Consider the following 8,778-nt stretch of genomic DNA (forward strand, 5'->3'; position numbering starts at 1 on the left):
CAATTCTTGTTTCTGTTCCCCTCATAGAAAAAATAGCAACATCGAGCACCTCACCATAGATTTTTCCTATTTTCCTTCGTAACTCCTTTGTTTTACAATACTCTGCATTCCCCAGAGTTGGATCTAGATTGGAACAATTGAGAAATCCATGTTTGGTATCTCTCCAACTTCTCTCCATCTTCGAATGTTCAATATAAAGTTCTTAAACAACTAGGGCATGTCCTTTTCGATCTTGATCAACTCTTGTTCATGATCAAAGAAAAATTAGAATGTGTTGTCACTATTATCAATAACCCTCAGTCCATCCGGTTGTCGCCAGATCACAAACATGTTTGGTTTAATCATACCAATGCTGAATAATCAATCTTCCATTAATCTCCTTACCAAACTCTTTTGGAATTCCTCAAACCCCTTTTGACATCCGTAGAATCAAAGAAGATTCTACCTTCCTTTTCTATCCCTCCTTGCTCCTCCTCACTAGCCATTTTTGAATCTTTGTTTGTACTAGACACCAGTACAGATTAGTGTTGTATTCTTAGAAGATTAGAATTAGGATTCCACGTAAAATACACACAAATGTATGTAAATCTTATCAGAGCATCTAAATCTTAATGGATATCCTGTAATTTTTAATTTTTCAAAAATACAATTCATCGGACATAAATTGATAGGATAAAATTCCATTCTGATGAATTTTGAAATTAACTATATTTATGTAAATAATAAAATTATACCATTTTTACGTAAAAATTACCTACACAATCACCTTTAAATTAAAAAATATTTAGTTGTTTCTCAAAAATTTTCCATACTTTTAATGTCGTGAATAAACTTTTTATTTCGCCAGAAATCAAATTTGGAAAGCAGAATTGTTAGCAGGGGAGAAGGGTAGTTTGTCTATTTTAATTATACTATAAGAAAATATAAAAGGTTAATAAAAGTAGCTTTCACTAACCTTGAAACAACACCAATGGGATGTGAAGGATTACCATGTGTTCATAACACGCAGTGGAAGAAAAGAAAGTAATTCTAAAGTCCTATTTTGTGCTTAAACTTTATTCCAATAATAAATATATAGTAGATCAGATCTAAATACCTTTGGAGGCTTTAGTAAAAACTTTATTCTTCGATTGTACGAAGACTCTATGCGTATCCACACTGAGACCAACCTTTGCTGTCAACTCCTTGACTAATGGATATCTGATCTAAATGGAGAATCTCTTTTCAACTTCTTACACACCATAAAATTTTTCTCCAAGAATTAGGCTCACATACATTTATGTGTGTAGAGGCAAAGAAATAAAACTCTTGTTATTCTCATCTGTAATTCCTTCACTCTTGGCATACATATATATAGTATGAGATTTGTTACTGATTTTAAATTTGAATCTCAATTCAAATTTAAATCATATCTTAAAATTCTAAATCTAAATCTTTCAAATTTATGAATCATATCATAACGCAATTTGAAACGGAATCAGTTAGGATCTCATATCCAAATTTAGAAATAGAATAACTAATTATTCTCAAATCTCATTTAATATTCTCAATTATCATAATATTATTATATTCTTGGTGCTAGCAAAGAATACAATAATATTCTATTTGAATTAATATAATTATTTATTTGATCAAATCAAAATAATAATTAAATAATTCTATAGCAAAGATTAGAACACTCGTTAGTGTGTGACCCCATAGGTTCAATACTAAGCGGGTAGTAAATTAGTCATACGAAATTTACTAATCAAGGTCAGTGTCTAGCAACACTCCTCAACGACCCAATTGTATGAATTAATATATTTTTACTAAGAACCTTAGAAGAACAAAGTATAATTCCTTCCATCTTTCTAGCTCTTGGTTAACCTTTAGAGTATGGTTTAATTGTCAAACTCTAACTTGTTACCATTATTATAATGAATTGTGAACGACCTAAGAAACTTATTTCTTCATTCATTCAATCCCCTTGGCCAAGGTTTTATTCATCCCAGTCATTATAATCATAGAGCTCAAACTCTTTACCGAGAGTTGACGGATTCCTTATTGACTAATCATTAATTCTACAAGTATTTAAATCATACCAAATATCCATTCAACTAGCACCCTAGGGTAATAGGTGTCCGGAATCAAAGTATAATAAATACATTGTTAATTACTATGACAATCGCAGGTCAAAGAAAACTCTATTACTATGTTCATCTTGAGAATATCCTATTGACAAATATACGGTAATTATAACCATTAGGAATTCTCAAAGTGAGTCAGTTCAATGGTCATATTTCTATATGCACCATCTATATATATAATTTAATAAATGAGATCTATTAAATTTCATCCAATGAAGACCATTATATATATATTGATCTTTCCGGATTATTAATGTCCTTTTTAATAATCCTATGACCAAGAACAATTTAGATTAAATTATAAAAGATTTATCTCTCAATATTATGATCACTATCACAATGATAAATCTCTAAATTTAATTAAGGACCTTATTATATTAATATTTTAATATAATAACAATAACAAATTATTTGACATATGATTGATTGTATTGTGGTCATACTCCTTATTTCTAACAGGATGACTGTATCCAAAGTAACTAGGTTTTAAAAGTAAAATCCTAATTTGGCAAAGAAGAAAAAGTGGTCCTGTGAAGTACCTGATGTATGTGTTCTTTATAGAAAAGCAAACAAAGATAGCACGGTATACTACACTTTTCAATCCAGCTGGATAATAAACATGCCCATTTTTTCTCCTCTTTTTCTCTTATCTTTTTTCTTTGGTGTCGTGGAGAGTCCCCATGCCATTAATAATAATGCATATGATCATTTCAAGACAACAGAAGAATGTGAAAGATGGAGGTGGTATATGATATATAGTCTCATTTATTTATTTGTTTAAAGTTATTTATAAAGCGGAAAGCTGAAAATTAGAAAACATTTTAAGTATATTACCGATTTTTGTGTTTCAGTAATTTTAGTCATTAATCTCAATTATACAATTAATTTTAATTTAGTTGTCAATCTCAACCATATATTTCATGATCGAGATAAGTAGTTAAAATCATTCAAAATAAACTTGATTCCACAGGGTACTTGAAATACTTCCTAAAAATTGATAATCTTTAAACTACTAACGTTTAATTGGAATTGGATCTGTACTATCAAAATGATATAGAGATTGATTGGTCAATCACTTTTTACTTTATAATTACTCTAATTTTATTTTAGACTACCCTATTAGGGGAACAAAGATACCAAACAAAAGCATATGTTAAATTAAATCCTCATGTTGTCACACCTGACACAAGTCATTGATTAGTTTTCAGCTAACATTGGGAGAATTTGGTTTGGAATTTATGGTAGATAGATGGTATTAAATATTAATTAATGAATTAATCTTAAAACTTGTATCATGAGTTCCTAACTTGCACAACAATACATAGCACACCAATATAATGATCGAGTTGCAGAGCAGGAGATAACAAATTAAAGTTAGTACCAATTCAGAAACATCACAAGATGTCAAAACTCAAAAAGATGCATCATCAATTCTACAGGTGAAAACTCACATGCAATTATTCGATATAATATAAAATTGATGAATAACATTGTTAGATAATAATTTAATCAAACATATTAAATTATTTAACTATTTAAAACGATCAAGATAATTGCATGTAAATCTCCACTTATATAGAGTGCATGTTATTTTATTTGAATGGTGTTACAAAGTATGAACAATCAAATCAATCATTATTTTATTCCATTATAGTTTCAAACGTCACAAACGATTATCTGATCAAATATAAGGTTTGACCTCAAATATTTTGTGCCCGGGTGAGTATGCTGTGGCAACCGCATCTCCTGCCCAAATATATCAAAACAAACATACAATAAACAAATTTATAATAATTTCGCAATAAGTATCTTAAAACAAAAGACTTTCATGTAAAAAATTAATACTAGTTTTGGAAGGAAATTACTAATAGGAGAGGATGTCGAAAAGGAGATGAACAAGGTTGGCGCAGAGGATGAAGAGGAAGAGGAGGAAGATGAAGACGAGGGCAAAGCGTAAGAAGAAGATGAGAAGGATGATGGTGAGGATGATGGTGAAGGGAGAGTCCAAAAGCACCACAAGCATATCTTCTATCACTGTACTTTATGTGTTGCTAATTTAGTAATTGTAACTGTAATTAGATTGATCGTTTGTGTTGAAGTGTGTTAGTGGAAAATATAATTGCCTTGTGTTTTTCTTTGGAGGTTGCACCGTTCGATCTTGCGTGTTGAAATTTTTTGATGACCAATCACTCTCCAATATCTGCCTCATTCTGATTGTACAAGTGTTTTCGGGTTTTTTCTTTTTTAATGTTCTAAAACTATATAATGAACAGTTAGAACAAACTGATGAAGAGACTAATTTGGTACACGATATTCAATTTCATAGACTAAAATGAGTCATTTGATATAAAGTAAGGGACCAATTTGGTGCATATGTATTGATGACATAATGAATAATACGTGGACAAATAACATTGGGACACAAGGCATAATCTGACACGCGGTAAAATAGCATTATGACACATGACATAACCATCCACGTTAGCATGCCACGCGTCGCTAACCAACACATCATCATACTGTTATACGTAACTAAATCATTAGATAACACGTATTACTAATAATCCATGTCATCAAACCAGCGCATCGTTAACAGAAAATAAATCAAAAAATAATATAGTACAACTTTTTCAATCTAAAAAATATAATTAGTACCATTAAAATTTTAAAAATAATTTTAATACAACATTAATTTTAGAGACCATTTTAAAAATTTACTCCCATTGTATATATGTGCTGAACTCAGTGTCCGATTTAAGCGAGGGAGAGTGTGGGCCCTCAAGAAACCCCCTACTTTAAACCTAGGTTATATATTATATGATGCTAAATAATTTGATAATGAATATATTGATATAATTGTTGACAGGTGGCATTATTACATTACGCACATGGATTCAAATTTTATTTATTACATTTAAATTTATTTTATTCAATGAATCGCTTGTTTCTTTCTATTTTTTACTCATTTTTCTCTTAATTTTTATATTTATTATCATCAAAGTTCTCAAAATTAAATCGATCATGGAACTATTTTAATTACTAATTTACTAATTTATTAATTTAATTGTAATTTAATTAAAATAATTATTTTATAATAAAATAATAAATAAAATATAAATAAACATCATAGAAAAGTTCATCTAAATCAAATATAGGTCAATTTTGAGTGAAAACCCTTTAAATCAGAAAAATTTGTACTACAAGAATAAGTACAACAAAAAAAACTAAGAATCTCACTAGAGAGACAATGAGATATGTATACAATAGTTACAATGGGCTGTTTATTGGTCCTGATTTTCATTAAAAGAGTAATTAAACGCAAAATAACCTTAAATCCTAATTGCTGTTTACTTTACCCCACCACCAAATTAATCTTATTTCAAAATCTCTCTCCCGCGCCGGTACCCAGCCTGGTGGTGTCCTCCCTCCGCCGCCATAGCGCCGCAGATCATCACCGTCGTGTACGCTGAGCAAGTCGGCCCTCTTGCTGCCACGGCACCCACCCCAGCTGAATAGGTTGGTTGATAAATATGTTTAGTTGATGAATTTGGGTTTGATTGTAATTCGATGTTCATGCCAAGAATTTGTTGCTAAGTTTTTTGATGTTCTTTTCATAATTAAGAACACCTTGGTAGGGATTTGAATATTTTGGAATGTATTGACCAAGTTGATGCTGTTGATGATTGCATTAGTGTTTATTTTAGTGTGGAAAATTTTGCATTGATGTTTAATTATCTGATCTGGTTAAAATGTTTCAAACTCTATGAAACTTTTTCCTTCTTCATTGTTCAAAAGATTTTCTTATCTATAAGCTGCTAAGTATGTTTTTAATTTCACACTGAGCTGGTTCGAAACTATGCTTATGGTTATAGTATGATAAAATTTATGAAGATGATTGTTTTTAAATTTAATATGTATTTAAAATATCCTCTTAGAATACGTTTTCTCTTTTAGGCTGTAAATCTAGAGCTTTATTCCTTTTTTTTTTTCAGTCACAGAAAGTTTGTTCTTCTATTATAATTAAGCAATTCATCAGTGGTTTACAATTGCCTATGTGTTTCTTACTTGAATTGGATCCTACGTTTACTTAATTGGAATTGTTCTGTGATTATGTTATGGAGTTTTTGTTAAAAAATAGATGGATAAATTTGAATAGTACAATTTTCTTTGCGACATTTTATTTTATTGAATATAGGGGTTTTTCTTTTGTAAGATGCAGGGTGATGTTTTGCTACTCACAATTATGTATATGTTCTGTTCTTTTTGTAAAACTCCATGTTCTGTTGCAAATCTTGATAAGTTTAAGAGAGTCCCAAGTCTAACAAAATAATCATCCACGTAGCATGTAAAATAACCATCCGGCTACTTAGAGAACTAAACATCCCACATTTGTTACTTGTTTATACGTAAATTGAATTTAATAAAATAACCATCTAATTATTAATTAAAACAACCATATGCACACCTAGTGAATTGAGCATTTAGTATATTTAACATGTGATTACGTGGATAGTTACCATTTTGTTGTACACATGCATTTTGATCCCATTGATGCAACTCAAGAAGGCACTGTTTGGTTGTTACATGGCTTTTTTCTCTTGTGACACCATCAAAGGCATGTCCAAGGAGATTCAATTCCCGAAAATTTCTTCTCTGTCTGTGGCCAGGTTCCAGGATTTGCAGTGTCTAGGAGAAGATGATGATGGGGCTTGATCCATTTGCTTGGTGGAGTTTGAAGATGAAGATGCTGTGAGCAAGCTCAGAAGGTGTAACCACATATTCCATCTTAGTTTCATTCAGCAATAGATAGAGCGAAATCAATTCTCATGCCCACTTTGTAGGTCCTTTTTATTTTCTCATAATCTTCATACCAGGAAATTCAATGAATACTAGATCTTATTTTTTTAATTTGTAACTTAGTTTATGTTAGTGGATCGGATACCAGTTTATAGCTAGCTAGTTTCAACATACATCATCTTTTAGATGATCATAGTCATATATACATAGCAATTTAATTTGAGGTTAGTTTTATTTGACAGTAGTAGTTTTGGAATGTATCTCTACAAAAAATCAATATGAAGAACAATATTTTGCAGAGATTGATGAGTTTCATCAAATTGTTGATGTCAACATATGATTGAATTAACAGTAATAGCTCACATGGGTTGACAAAAATTATTGTATCGTCTGTCTTTTTTAAAAAAGACTTGGTTTATTTTTTCCCTAAATAATTTAGTTTTAACTATTTTACTTGTAAAAAAACTATTAAAATAGTCATTCGTATAAAAATATATTGAAATACTTAGTATAGACGGATAAATTTGAATAGTACAATTTACTTTGCGATATTTTATTTTATTGAATATAGGAATTTTTCTTTTGTAAGACGCAGGGTGATGTTTTGCTAGTCATAATTACGTATATGTTCTGTTCTTTTTGTAAAACTCCATAATTCTGTTGCAAATCCTGATAAGTTTGAGAGCATCTACGTAGCATGTAAAATAACCATTCGGCTACTTAGAGAACTGAACATCCCACATTTGTATACCTATTTATACGTAAACCAAAATTAATAAAATAACCATCCAATACTAATTAAAACAACCATCTGCACATCTAGTAAATTGAGCATTTAGTATATTTAACATGTGATTATACGTAAATAACCATCCATGTATGAATAAAAATAACCATCTGTCAATATAGTGAAATGAACATCTTGAATATTCGTCATTGACCACAACTTATAACACTTTTGGGTTAAATTTCTCCTTAATCACATATTCATGATACTAATGGCATATGTTTTATAATTGAAAAAATTTACACTTTGTGATAAATTTTCATTATGGAATATGACATAATTAAGTAGGATTTAGAAATGTAATAACATGTCTATTATAACTTAATAACTTATATCTAACTGCAACAACTCCAAGCATACATGAATTCAGTGAATGGTAAACTAAATCCAATTCAATAATATGACCACATTCTGTCTCATCAGTTTCTAGCTCAGTCATATCTGTCACTTCCACGACCTGCAATCGAACACAAACAAAAAAAAAACAACCAAAGGAATTAAGTGACATATGGTACTATGATATAAATATTAGCAATATAAACCACCAAAAAAATGACTAACTTAAACTGGATTAAGCGTGTTAGTAAAATTTCAGTTTATAATAGGCACTATACTCACTATTTTTTAATAAAGTCTTTTAATCAGGCAAAAAGTAAGCAACCATAGTGAAGTAAAAGTAACTCACTAGTTCACAGACATGACTATGGGATTTGAACTAAATATTGGACAGGACAAGAATTTAAAGCAGACATGTGTGTAACCAAAAGCAAGCCTAATAATGGAGAATGCAACTGTTATCTTCACGTTGGCTAAATAGTATTATGCCATTTGCCAAGGGGTGCAATGAATGTAACATTGACAAACAAATTTTATCATGAATGCTTATTATAATAGCTCCAAAACTTCATGAATTGTGAATGAAGCAAAAGCTGTCACAGTATTTGGTTATCACTGGAAACAATGAGACCATAATTGACAAAGTCACTTATGTTATGTTGGACAGTTGGAGCCTGTCTTCATGGTGTATGAATTGAAATGTTTACACTAGTGCAATCAAAAGGACTATCA

At 30.2% G+C, this 8,778-nt stretch overlaps 1 long non-coding RNA gene across 1 annotated transcript; it reads right to left on the reverse strand.

Moving 5' to 3' along the window:
* LOC107648142 lies at positions 3,687-4,345 on the reverse strand. The gene is made up of 2 exons (XR_001621749.2): positions 3,992-4,345; positions 3,687-3,872 (listed from the first exon to the last, which is right to left on the reverse strand). It is a non-coding gene; the product is annotated as an uncharacterized LOC107648142 (long non-coding RNA).

This window comes from Arachis ipaensis, chromosome B06 (assembly GCF_000816755.2).
Source record: "Arachis ipaensis cultivar K30076 chromosome B06, Araip1.1, whole genome shotgun sequence".
NCBI lineage: Eukaryota > Viridiplantae > Streptophyta > Magnoliopsida > Fabales > Fabaceae > Arachis > Arachis ipaensis.